This window comes from Eublepharis macularius, chromosome 6, assembly GCF_028583425.1.
Source record: "Eublepharis macularius isolate TG4126 chromosome 6, MPM_Emac_v1.0, whole genome shotgun sequence".
In the NCBI taxonomy this organism is placed as follows: domain Eukaryota; kingdom Metazoa; phylum Chordata; class Lepidosauria; order Squamata; family Eublepharidae; genus Eublepharis; species Eublepharis macularius.
The window spans coordinates 95,993,832-96,006,852 of record NC_072795.1 but is presented as its reverse complement, the minus strand read 5'-3'; positions in this window follow the sequence as shown (position 1 = coordinate 96,006,852).

Sequence of the window (13,021 nt, the reverse complement as noted above, 5' to 3'; positions counted from 1 at the left end):
TTTATTGTATGCAAAGAGTTTGCATGAGATTTGTCTCATCTTTGTATAAACAAATATTTTAACTTTTTTTTAATTAATAAATATTTTAAGATTATTTGTCATTTTGGTTTGTAAAAAATGCTGAAGCCATCTGTGAGATCACAGTTGTTGGGAATGTTGCTTTAAGAGCTGCTATCTGCGGATGCAGCATGGGATTACCTTTGATCTTCTGTACAAGTGACAGGGCTTGGCGTATTCCAGGCCTTGAAAATAACCACTTGCCTGGGACACTGTTGTAAAGTAAACATCAATTTTGACTTCCAGGTAGGAGAATGTTGTGAACTAGAAGAAACTTGGCGGCTCAATCAGTCTGGATCAAGCAGATCTTATGTGGATTCTAGATAACAACACTGCCTTGAGCAGGTCTTGAGAGAGGCAGCAAATTTTCCAGATACATAAGGAGAATCCTGCCCTTCTGTCCTTATCTGGATTTTAATTAATATCTTTTAATGTTTTATTTTTATTATTTTAATTTTGTAAGCTGCTTTGAGCAGATTCCTGGAGAAACAACATAACATTTTAAAATAAATTAATAAATAATATATCGAGATTTGGTCATCAGCTCCCCTGGAAGAAGTCCTTGACAGATTTGCTTTATATCTGTCTTCGTTTTATCTTTATATCCATTTGTCTGTCTCTTGAAACAATTATCAACTGACTTTCCACACATGGTGGGTCCAAGCAGGTCATGTGATGGCAGTTTTATGCAGCAGCTCATCATATAGATTAATATCCCCCAGGTTATCACAAGCCATCAAAGGATTGGCCCTAATCCTCAGTCTTTCAATTAAGTAGGATACTCTGAACCTTTTTGACTGGGACCAGTCTTCCTTGGATTTAAGTATTTAGGCTTATAAATATAAAGGGAAAATATAGATATAAATGAGGTGTTATCACAATCAAGTTTTGTGGTTCTAAAAGTACTCAAACTAGAAGAAAGAGGCACGTAAGTATTGTGGAAAAGTGTACTTAATGAGCTCAGCAGCATCGGGAAGAAAGCAGACTTTGCTTGGGAACTGAAGATACTCTGTTGCTGTAGCTTTAGATCTACTTTTACCCACTGAAACAAAACAATGTTTGTAGTTGTTTCTTCCTCTTTTCCTTTGAAGAATTAAGCTTTTCATCGCTGTGAAAAACTGTGCAGTTTTCTTGGCTCAAAACAAGTGTTGAATAAGAAGCAAGAATATATTTAACTTTAAAGAGCATTAACAGTAAAGAGAGCAAACATCTGAGGAGGATCTGATTGTAAAGGCTGGAGGTGTTGTGTTTCACGTTTGTGTTTTGTTTGTATTTAAAGTTTATTTCCTATAAACTGTTATTTTGCTCCACAAAGAAGATGATATTGATTTAATAATGGTGGGGCAATGTTATATAAGCAGCCAGAGGATGGAAATCAAAAACTACAGTGCTATTTTATGTATTTACAAGAGTAAAAAAAAAAATAGAACTCTTTTTCCAGAAAGAAAATCCTAGGCATGTTTCAACCAGGCCTTGATTGTACTTCATCTGTAGATTGCCCACTATGGTAACTGCTGGTGGTCACAAGAATTTACGGAAGCTCGAATATTTTGGTGATGCTATAGCAGAGCTGTGAGTAAGCACTGATACCGTTAATAACAGAGAAAGGAAACTCTATTTCTTCCTGAGTGTGATGGAATAGGCTAATTAAAGAAAAAAATATACAAGCAGAAAACTCTAAGAGATACTTTACTAGCCTTCCATCTATTTTTATTTATTTTAATTTTATTTATTATATTTTTTAACCTGCCCTCCACACAAGCAGGCTCAAGGCGAGGTACAACATTGATTAAAATACAACATAAAAACAATAATCACAGCATAAAAACAGCAATCAATAAAACCATTCCAAGACGGGGCAGTCCTGCACTCCTGCCCATCAGCATACAAAAAGGGGAGGTAGTAGCGGACAGATAGAATCTACATCTGTGTGTGTGTGTGTGTGTGTGTGTGTGTGTGTGTACATATACACAGAGAGAGAATGTAACCTAGCCTGCTCACCACTGCAATCCTGTGTTTTTGTATCAAAACAAGAAGCCCCAAATCTCTACTTCAGTTTCTCAGCTCAGCCATGAACTCTTAGGGCAGCCACCCTCTCTGCCTTAGGTGATGTTATGTGATAAGGAGAATATTTCTCTATCAATCTCATTTTATCCCACCTTTCCTTGAAGGTGGTATTGATACTCAGAGCAGTATCAATACTTTCCCCCCTTCATTTTGTCCCCACAACACTAGTTAGGATGGGGGAGAGAAAGAGGCCTGAAGTCAAACAATAAGCTTCATGACTGAGTGAGATTTGAACTTAGGGTTCCCAAGCCACAGACAAAAATTCTAATTGCTACACCACACTGATAGGGCTGTTGCAAGGATTACTGAGATAATCAGTGCAATCTTTAAAACATTTTCCTGTGAATAAGGCCCATTTCAGTAGAATTCTGAGCATAACTAAAGAGTGTACTGTGAATGCAGGGCTTTTTTTCAGCAGGAACACGGTGGAACGGAGTTCCGGAACCTCTTGAAAATGGTCACATGGCTGGTGGTCCCACCCCCTGATCTCCAGACAGAGGGGAGTTTAGATTGCCCTCCGCGCTGTTGGTGCAGAGGGCAATCTAAACTCCCCTCTGTCTGGAGATCAGAGGGTGGGGCCACCAGCCATGTGGCCATTTTCACCAAGGGCAACCCACTGAGTTCCACCATCTCTTTTCCCAGAAAAAAAGACCTGTGTGAATGTATGAAATACATTTCGCGATACAGAGGGCCATCTGGAATTGGCCACTTTCAACTATAACACACTATTCAGATGATGATGATGATTGCATTTATCCATTATCAGTCACTCTGTTTACGGGATTCTGTACTTTTGCCCACACATGAGTTATCAGTTCATTCTATTCCTACACCTTTTTTCTTGCTTGGGCTTTTGGAGCAGGTGTTCATTTTTCTTAAAAGATCTGAGTGCAATGCCAAGCCTAGGAGGGTTCTTCTAAGAGCTGGGTCAGCATCTGGGGATCTGTTTTGATCTGAGTAGAATTCCTAGATATAGGAGTTGTGACAGGTTCCTCACCCCATCTCAGATTATTCCTTTATCTACTTGTGGTTTACATTGTGCAGCACAAATGCTGCACTATTTTTTTTTTCATTGATAGGAGCTTGCAGAGCACTGGTGGTGATGGACAACATCAGTGTTGTATGTAGTTATAGGCAACATGCATACTGAATAAAGGCTTGTGTATTTCAGACACACAGTTTGGCCAAAGTTACTGAAATAAATTGGAAAAATTAAGCATTTTGGCTTCATTGTGCTCATTGTTATTGTAGAAATATATAAGAATGGATAAATAATCCCTTTGTCTCTTTTTGTTTCTCTAAATTGTTGCTATGAATGGTTTTAGTCCAGCCATTTTCATTGCTAATGTTTCTGATTCATTTGTTTAGTTTGAAGGCAGGTATTGAGGCAAGTATAATGCTGAAAAAAATAGGTTTCCTGAGAATAATTCAGAGTGTGGAAACAAAACATGGTGTGAAAATAAAACATGCAGGTCAATTAACATGAGTGAGAAGCAAAATCAAAACTGGGATTTTTTAGTTGAATCAGTAGGGCTGAAAATTTAAATACTATCCCTAAAAATAATAGCGATGTACACCTTTTCTGTGTCTATTTGCAGGTTTTTTGTGTTGTTGATATGAACTTTTCCACCCCTCTTTTCATTGATGGTGTCCTGGATTTGTTACACCATCTTTGCATCATTTTAATGGACTTTTTACATAATCAGTACACATAAATAATGCTCAATGTTTGCATTTTTCAGGAATAGCTCAGCACAAGAAAACAAAATAACACAAAACTAAAATGCATAGGTTTGGTTTTCACAAGGAAGAAACAAAATCAAAATGGGGCATTTTGAGTCAAATCAGCAGGAATTGAAAACTCAATAGCATCCCTAGAAACATGGAGTGTGCAAAATCATGGTTTGGGGACAAATTGTACTACATAAAGCTATATGTACCTTACATATCACTTGTGTACCTGCAAAGGTCTATTCATGAATATTTTAGCCAAGTGGGAGCAATGCAGTATACTGAAAAGACTTAAAACCACTCCTAACACTACATTTCCTTAGAAATAATGGAGATAAAGCCATAAACACTGCAGATTGTTTCATTTGGTTTCCAATTTCTAATAGTCAGATGTTGCCAACAAATTAGGTTATATCCTCACCCACGAGGGTGAGAAAAGTTCTGATTGTATTAAAAATGAAAGTAGAAAGTCTCAAGATTCTGATAAGAATCCAAAGGTCAAATAAACATGTCTCTGGGGTTATGCCAGAGGTGCATCATTGGCACAACCTTTGCCTTGACTTTCTCCTTCAGGAATTTTATGATGGGCAATAGAAAACTGCAATATAAACTGAACTGCAAAAACCACTTCCTCCTACACAACTAAATCCAACAACCAAGCCAGGTATTTTTTATCTTTATAAAAAAAATTAATTCAGTATCAGTCCTGGATCTCATTTTATATTGAGAATTTAATGGGTACATTCTTAAAAACCATATATGTTAAAAGTGCAATCTGTACCATGTAATATAGCATCCTTACATATATTGCTATGATTGCACTCAAGTCTAGGAAAGACCAACAGAGACAATGCATGTATGACAAAACTTGCATTAGTAGAATTGAAGCTCACACATCTCAATGTTCTGATCTTACTTTGCAAATGTGGGGCTTCTAATACCACAAATATCAATGCCATCCTAAGTAAGGGACTTACAGCACAATACTGAGACCCACCATGCCACCAGCACCCCTGTGCCCGCGTATCTGTAGTGCCAGTCATCCACTCCCTGAGGATTTTTGCAGGAGAGCTATGCCAGTGGCTGAGCCTGGCAAGTCGCAGCAAGGCTGCAGCTAGTAGTACATGTTCACTGTTCCCTTGACAACCCTGCCAGCATCCCCAATGGCTGCATTGCCCCCATGAGATGTGTATGAGTGACAAGCAAAGGCACAGCCAATGCACTGGCTGGGATTCCCATTGCTCATCAAGGGGGCATGTGGCAACTGCCCTGCCAAATGGGAGGGACCTGTTAGAGGGGCTGTCATGGAGCAGCCCAGCCACACCCCTCCCCCATAGCCATGGACTGTGGAGTCAGCCCACATCACTCCTCAGACCCCTTGGAATCACTGATCCAGAGGAAGGGGGTAATGCCCTCCTCCACTTGCTTCTTCTCTTTGGTACTCCCTGGGTTAACAGTCCTAGTCAGAATGAGGGAATGATGGGCAGCCACCTGTCCAGACCCCCACTTTCACTGGTGAGGAGAACTTCCCCCTGCAGGTATGTGTATGTGGTGCATGGACTGCCCCTCCCTTGGCAGATCCTCCTTGCCTCCTCTGCCACCATGGGCATCTGCCTAGAGCCTCAAACCCCAGCAGAGCTGAGAGAGGCTGATGGCCCTATTCTCACACATGAGTGGGATCACATGTCCCACCTTGTTCGACATACTGCCATGTGAGAGGGGTCTGGGTGAGATGGGGCAGCATGCAGTGGCAGCCCCCATGGGATTCATGGACCCCCACTTTGTTCAGGGGCTGAGACACCCAACATGGCAGAAGCACCTGATGGATCCTGCAGAGGAGAAGCTACTGTCAGCTGCGAGTGAACAATGAGGCAGACTTTATTGAACTGCCAACAATGAGGAGGATGTCTGGCCATTGTCAACTTCCCTCGGCTGGGACAGGAGCTGCACTTATTTACACAGTGGTTGGAGCCATGAAGGTCATTCCACATGCTGCCTTCTCAGGAGCGGGATCAAATCACAGGCTGTCCAGGGAATGGGTCCGTGGGCATGGCTCAGATTGCGGCTGGAAAGGATTATTTGGGGCTGGAACAGTCATGCTCCCTGGCCTCCTTGACAGGTCGCAACCTTCCTGAAAGAGAAACAGAGACGTGTGTGGTGAGGGACCAGGCCTTACACAAGTCAAGTCCAGGCCTGCCACATCCTGGGAGTGTATCCCTGGCCAAGGGCAGTGGCAGCAGCTCCATCGCCGCAGATGCTGCTAGCAACCAGATGATGGGTACCCCTCCAGAAAGAAAGTGCTCCTCTTCTGCATCTGGATGTTCTGCTACTGCATGGCTGCTTGGAGCTCTGATCCTGTGAGGGAGACAGTCACAGGGTTGCATGCTTGCCATTGTAGAGGAGTTATGAAAACAAGCGTGCAGTCATACCACCCCACAGCTACATCAGGGCTTGCCACCACTACCACTGGGCCAGGCACCGGCTGGGCCGGCCCTGACATCAGAGGGGTGCCAGGGATGCTGCAGGACCCTGCTCTGTGGAAGGAGAGGCAGTATACACCACCCAGACTCCCTCTTAGTCCATTTGCTGGCCTGCTCAACCTGGCCTGCTCACCCCCTCCGTCCTCAATCATCTCCTCCTCCCAGAACTCACCTCCATTCTTGCACTGCTCCACACCATCACTCCTTACTCACATCCCCTACCCCAGAGCTCTTCCCAGCCAACCTTTATAGGGCCTTCTCTCACTGCCCCGCCCTCCTTGCAGGTCCTGCCTGCCAGGCCACACCCCTCCTTGGCCTCCCAGCATTGGCCTGAGCCGTCTCAAGCTGCTGCAGTTGGGGTAGCTGGCTGGGCTGCCTGGATCAGCAACAGCTGCATCATGTTGGCTGGCTGCCAGGCTTCTCTGGCTGAGCTGATTACTGAAGGTAGGCCCAGCTGTGGCCCCCTGGCTTGCTGCCCAGCTCTTCCCACTTAATGCCTTCAGCAGCTCCACCTGGAGGGGCTTGGTTCTGAGCATCTCCTGAGCCAGGTTGCTGTCTTGAAGCTGAGGTGGAGGCTGGGGTGTGGCTCTGATCTGTTGTGGCTGCTTCTCCTCCTTGGCTGGTAAGGGCTCTGTTTGGGCTGCTGCTGGGTCCCTATTCTTCCTGCCTTTGCCTTCCGCCTCTGTTCTGCTCAGCCCTCTATCCTCCCCCTGGAGGGTGGGACTAGCTGGCCTCTCCCTGCCCCCTCTAGCCCTCTGGGTCTTTGGCCCTCTGCCCCTTTCCCCTGGGGTGAGCAGGCTCTGGCCCTGGCTGGGGAGGCATGGCAGCCCCCTCCCAGCTGTCTCCCCTTGCTTTCTCCCGGCGAGGCCGGGGGCTGTGTCTCAGATCCCAGACAAGCTATGCTCTCTCTCCCCTGCCTGGGGGGAGGGGGAGACCAGCTGAGGAAGTCTGAACAGAGCCCTGACAAGGAATGCTCGAAGTTCCCCTGAAATAGCTGGGTTGACTGTACCCTCCCAGTGAGCCTCAACCCCAGAGGCCAGCATTGGGAAAAATGGGTGGTGGTAAGGGGAAGCTGGTGTGAGCAAGTGAGCCAGGGCAGCTGCCTCCCCAGCTCCTCCTTTCCTGGTAGTGTGCCCTCACCTCTCCCTGAGCCAGGACTCAAGAGACAGGCAATGGAACTTGGGTGGTAGTTGTCAGTCAGACATTCTGAACGTGGCCCTCCTCCTCCATGTGAGTACAAGGTATATCTTGAATTTCACTAAGTTCCCTCTGTGCACTCTTGCCCTGCTACTATGAGCACCCTCTTCTACCTCACGTTCTGAGTTCCCACATCAAGGTGCTCTCAGGCAAAGCCTCTGGCCATCTCCATGCTTACCTGGGGTCATAGGCACCCCAGTTGGAGGTTATGTAGGGTGCCCAGGGAGCTGAGTGGCCATGGGGAAGGGAGATTGGCTGCTGTGGGGGTGTAAGTGGGTTGGTCCCCATGGTAGTCAGCATCCTGTGCTCTGCCAGGCCACTTGAGCAGGGCTGGCCACGGGAGGGGGAGTGTGATTGAATTTTCTTGTGCAATGGGCACCTATGAGCTACATCATCATTTTTTGTAGTGTAACTTTCCGCTGCTGCAAAAGCGTTCCCATGCCCAGAATATCTTAGGGGGGTAACTAACTCATGCCCCACCTCCCAGCCTGCCCCCCTGGCCTGCCAACACAGAAAATTACTCCCTAGTTATACCTGCACCAAGCCACCATGGCTGGGTACCCGTGGGGGACCCAGGTGGAGTGGTACCAGGCTACTATGCTATTGTGGGTGTGGAGGGGTCACACCGGCGTAAGTTTGTGATATGCTGGCATAACTCCTAGTCAGCTCCCAGGGTACTTCTCCCCCCCCCCCCGGATTGTGCTGTTAGTTTGGTACAACTATTTAGGATTGCACTGCAAACCACACCCACACAATTAATTTTCCAAACAAGTACTAATGAGATCCTGGAAGTCAGTGAAAATGGGTTGCTCCTGGAACCCATAAGTCGCCTGAGGTTTTGAACCTAAGCATCTGTCTTGATGCAGCTTGTGGCTAGCTTGAGTTATTAGCAATTATCTTCATTAATTAAGTACCCTGGTCCTCTGAATCAGGCTTAACCAGTGGTGGGGGCCATGTTTGTACTTTCTTGTCTCCATTCAGTGTTCTGCTGCAGTCTTCTCTGAGTTTTAATATTAGCTATATAACTAAAGCAGTACCATCCATATGCCAGACATAAAAGTTGCAGGGGCTCCCCATGTACAACAGCAAAGGCATGCATCAATGCCACATCATATAATTGCAGAGTCCAAGGATGCCCAGCTAGAGATAATGCAAAGAACAAATGATGGTTCAGCCTGTGTTTATCCATGAGGCTTCTTACAGCCCCCCAGCCCAAAGGGCAATCATCCTGCATGTTGAAAAGGGGCAAACAGCCAAGGGCTATTCTCTCTTAGATTCTTTCTCATCTTCCTGCCAACACAACCTCTTGAGAAACCAACAAACTCAGTATCTTTCTCAGATGCTGCACAGAACTGCACTGTCTGCATATGTTAGCTAAATTCAAAGTGACATTCCACATTCCAGACCACCCTTCCAACACAACAAGGTTTTTTTTTGGGGGGGGGGGGTTGGGGGTTGGTAGAACATAACATTATAGATATCATCATGCACTGTTTTGCCCTTTGTTATGTCAAGCAATGTTAATAGTATGGGGTTTTTTGCTCATAAGCCAATTATTTTATGGCTTCCTTTAATTATCAGTCTTCCTATGTTTAGTTCAGTTTAACACTGGATCTAACTTATTTCACTGCAAAATAAGCAAACTAACTATTGAAATGTAACTGGATGGTCACAATTATTTTTGTCTGTCCATTCAGGAAGGAACCCACATTTAACATAGCTGAGCACTTCTGTATGAATTCATTGCTCTGCAGAGAAAATATGTGCCCTTTTGTGCCTATTGTATTAGGTTTTACACAAGAAGCATCTTCATACCCTCATTCAATTTCAATATATTTGATGGTTGTTAACCACTAACTTGAATTGTTTCCATCACATCTAGGGATGCTAACATTTGTTGCCTCAAGGTAAGCCCTGAAAAGTTTGTGATTATACCATGCAACCACAGGTGCAAAGTCTGATTTGTTGTTGTTTGCAAACTTCATCTCTAACTTTGCTGGTTTCAGCTTTTCCCAAACACAGAGATTGCAAGTGGTGGATTAGAATCCATCACCACCACCACCCAATGCTAATGGCTACCAGTCAGTTTGCACTGGCAGTGTTTTTGCATAGTTTTGTGAAAACCCGATGCAAATCAGTTGGCAGGCATTTGCGGCTGTTTGGTTTTAACTGAACTGATGGGACACCAACTCACATCTGATCAACAACTTTCCAATACAGTAAATTTGACTGTGTAGGAAAAGTGCAGCAGGGGAGTGCTCCAACAGTGGGGGACCAGGGAGCCTGGTACAGTTTCTTTGAATCTTCCCCTGGCAAATTTCGTGCCATCCATTGTTACATCTAAAGTTAAGAAGAACCATCCAGTTGAAATTCTATATTACACTGACATTTTCAAATGAGAATTATTTATTTATTTATTTATTTATTTATTTATTTATTTATTTATTTATTTATGTCATTTATAGTCTGCCTTTCTCACTGAGACTCAAGGAGGATTACATAGGGCCAAGCTAGAAGTGACGAATTACACTTGAATGGCAAGTGAACAGACTCACATGTATTCCTCCCTGATCACTTGCACTCCAAGTGATAGCATAGAGTGCAAGTGGAGCACAAGTGAACAGGGAGGAATATATGTGAGTCAGTTCACTTGCCATTCAAGTGTAATTCATCACTTCTAGCTTGGCACATAGCATGAGATTAGTACAATCAGTATCGAGGACATTTCCATACAGTATCAAGGACATTTCTATACAGTGTCAAGAGATTAGTACAATCAGTATCGAGAACATTTCCATACAGTATCAAGGACATTTCTATACAGTGTCAAGGACATTTCCACAAACAATGTCATAGGATTTTACAAAGACATAGCATTAGCAAGGATCCAATACAGAGTTGAAGAATTGCTGAAACAGAATATAATCAGTTCTAGGATTGACATTAGATAACATGAAGCACAGGCAATATAGTAGTACATATTTGAGCAACAGATAATATGCAAGACAACATAATGGTGAAGTCTATGGTCCCTAACTCATTAGCGAAGCATTTGAGACCCCATCCCTACAATATTTCTATTTGATTAAAAAGCCTTTTTGAATAATTTGGTTTTGCATCATTTGCAGAAAGCCAGGAGAGTAGGGGCTCTCCTGACCTCCTCAGGCAGACTGTTTCATAGGGTAGGGGCCAGCAGAGAAAGCCCATGTGCAGACTGCTGTTGATTTCACCCATGTGCAGGGTGGCACCTGCAAGAGACCCTGTTCAGATAAGCGAAGCTGCCGTCGAGGGACATAAGGAGTGAGGCGATCTCATAGGTATGCTGGGCCAAGGCCATGAAGAGCTTTGTATGTAATAACCAATACCTTGAATTGAGCATGGTAACTGATAGGTAGCCAATGGAGTGACTGTAGGATGGGAGTGATGTTCATGCTCCTGCTCGCTCCTACTAACAGTTGAGCCACAGCATTTTGCACCAATTAGATCCTCCTAGTTAACTTAGATGGGAGACCAATGTATAATGCATTACAATAGTCAAGTTTTTATGTTACTATTAGAGATGGGCATGAACTAGAAAAAACCTGAACCATATGGTTTGTGGTTCGTCAAATTTCACGAACCATGAACCACAAACTTTCATGAACCTGCCCCTGGTTCGCGAACTGGTTCGTTTGGTTCGTGAAAACATCACATCCAGGTCAGAAAACCATCACTTCTGGGTCAGCAGAAGGTCACTTCCAGGCCAGTAGAAGTTCATTTCTGGGTCAACAGAAAGCCTGCATGAAGTCCATCCCCTGTTGCCTAGGAAACTGATTGACTGGCACCAGTCTGTCTGCAGTGACGAACCAAAAAACGAACCAAAACGAACCAGCCTAAAGTTCATGGCGGTTCGTCAGAAATGGGATCTGACAAACCATGGTTCATGAACCATGAACCAGCCTGGTTCGTGCTTAATTTTGGTTCATATTTTGGTTCATGCCCATCTCTAGTGACCATAGCAGCCAGCCATTCCTGAGAGACCTCAATTCCCCACCAATGGGGAGGTGACAAGGGTGCTCACCATCCCGCTCAAATTTTCCCCTAACTTAAATCCTACCACTGCAGAGGCCAAGCCTCTGCGTAGGCCTCAGCGCCTCACAAATGGCTTAAGGCCAACCTATGCCCTTGCTGCAGGTCGTTCAAAAATATACTACTACCTCTCATAGAGAGGTGCACACCATCCCCTCGGTAGAGGTCTGCAAACTCAGCCCAAATCTGTGGATGGGACAAATAAATACCCAACTCCCCTGTCATAGCCTTGAATAGAGCTCTGTTAGCCTGTCACCTAGCCCATTCTAGTGCTTTGCGGTCCAATGCCTCCCGCCACACCCAGCGTGGAAGCATTGCAGACCAGAAAATCAGGACACCAGGCCAACGCTTGCTAATCTTCAGGAAGTCATCCCGCGCCTGCCATGACAGGGCCATGCCTTTCATGAGACCAGGTCATTACCTCCCAAATGCATGACCTGGATGTGAGGTGGAGGGGCACTCTTCCCCTCAAACAACTGGCAGCAACCTAGACCAGCGGAGGCCTCTTCTACCTTGCCATTCAACAATGGCCCAATGGCTGAGTCCAAGCTGAGACCCGATTGGCATCCTCTTTGCTTGGTGCACTGCCCAAAAAACCATGCTGTGGCCACAGATGAGGATCCACCACCTCTCCTGTCGAACCACAGCACCTAAGAGAGAAATCTTGTCAGAAAGGTTGACCACTGTAAGGAAAACGGTATGCCCATGAGCCAAGATTGCCACCAACTGGGTGAATGACCAGGATGTGAGGCAGAGGACCATACCTCCTCTTGAGCCATCAGGCCACTCCTTCCTGGCCACTGCAAGTCTGTAAGCCTGTAAGGTAAATGGCATGCTCTGTGAGCCAAGGTCATCACCCACCAGGTGAATGACCAAGATGTGAGGCGGAGGACTGCACCTCCCCTCAAGCCACTCCTTGCCGGGGTGCTTCAAGTCTGTGAGCCTGTAATGAAAACAGTATGTCCTTGGAGCCACAGTCATAATTCACCAGGTGACTGACCCGGATGTGAAGCAGAGGACCACACCTCCCAAGCCATCAGACCACTCCTCACCTGGGCACTGCAAGTCTGTGAGCCTGTAAGGAAAATGGTATGCCCTGTGAGCCATGGTCATCACTCACAGGTGACTGACCTGGAAATGAGATGGAGGACCGCACCTTCCCTCAAGCCATCAGGCCACTTCTCACCTGGGCACTGCAAGTCTGTGAGCCTGTAAGGAAAACAGTATGCCCTATGAGCCATGGTAATCACTCACAGGTGACTGACCCAGACGTGAGGCGGAGGACCAAACTCCCCTTGAGCCATCAGGTCACTCCTTGTCTGAGCACTGCAAGCCCGTGGACCTGTAAGGAAAACAACAGGCTCAGTGAGCCAAGGTCACTACCTTGCAGGTGAATGACCAGGAGTGATATGGAGGACCGC